The following is a 920-nucleotide window of genomic DNA, read 5'->3' on the forward strand; positions in this document are numbered from 1 at the left end:
GTGATTGTTTATTTTTCTAACCTAAATATTTGTTTAATAATGGTGCTTCAGAGAAACAGAGGAACACCAGACAGTGGCGGCTCCAGGATATTCCAGTCTGGGCTCTCAATGAGAAGAGACATAATCAGTGTTTCAAGAGGGAATAGTTCCGTTGCATTTTAAGCAATGTCGATTTTATCACTTAAATTGAGGCCAGCTCGAGGTTCACTCGACCGATGCTGTGACACTTTCCTTGAATTACTCGAAAAAACAAATGACTTACAGTAAATTTGGCAAGCTTTTGGTGGTCTTAAACCATCTCATGGCCTACACTTTGCAATCCTGACAAGTTGAATGTGGGAGGTTTGAGGCATTCTGGGGATTTATCCCCGCCTCCCTTGGTGCCGCCACTAACGGTATTATTTGACCAAGAAATTTATGGCTAAAGATAACCTCTGACTCCTTTAAGGGGTTCGCGGAAGATGAAAGAGATAGAGGCAACACGTATAACTGAAACTTAAACACTGGTTAAAACATCATAATTGTAGATCTAACCATCCACATCGTTACAGCTTGTCCTTTGTGTCTCATCCTGCTTGCGTCGTCAAGATTTTCTTCTCTGCCTAATAGGGGAGATTTTTTAAAAGTGAAGGGGGAAGTTTGCAAGGGAAAAACACACACAGACACTAACATATTACAGAAAATCTGCCCCCATAATGAACACAATTATCACTAAAATCCGAAACTTGGATAATACACTACATTGCCTTCGTGGGCTAGTAATGGGTCCCATGCCCACCACAACAGGAATCATATCTAACAGTAGACGCTGACGTTTTGTATTGAATTTAGTTGACTCCCTCACTACTGGCATTACCTTGAGTTAACAAATATTGCTGATAATCTGTTACAAGTGCTGGAAAGTATTCAAATTGCTTTGT

The sequence above is a fragment of the Penaeus monodon genome, chromosome 20, assembly GCF_015228065.2.
Source record: "Penaeus monodon isolate SGIC_2016 chromosome 20, NSTDA_Pmon_1, whole genome shotgun sequence".
NCBI lineage: Eukaryota > Metazoa > Arthropoda > Malacostraca > Decapoda > Penaeidae > Penaeus > Penaeus monodon.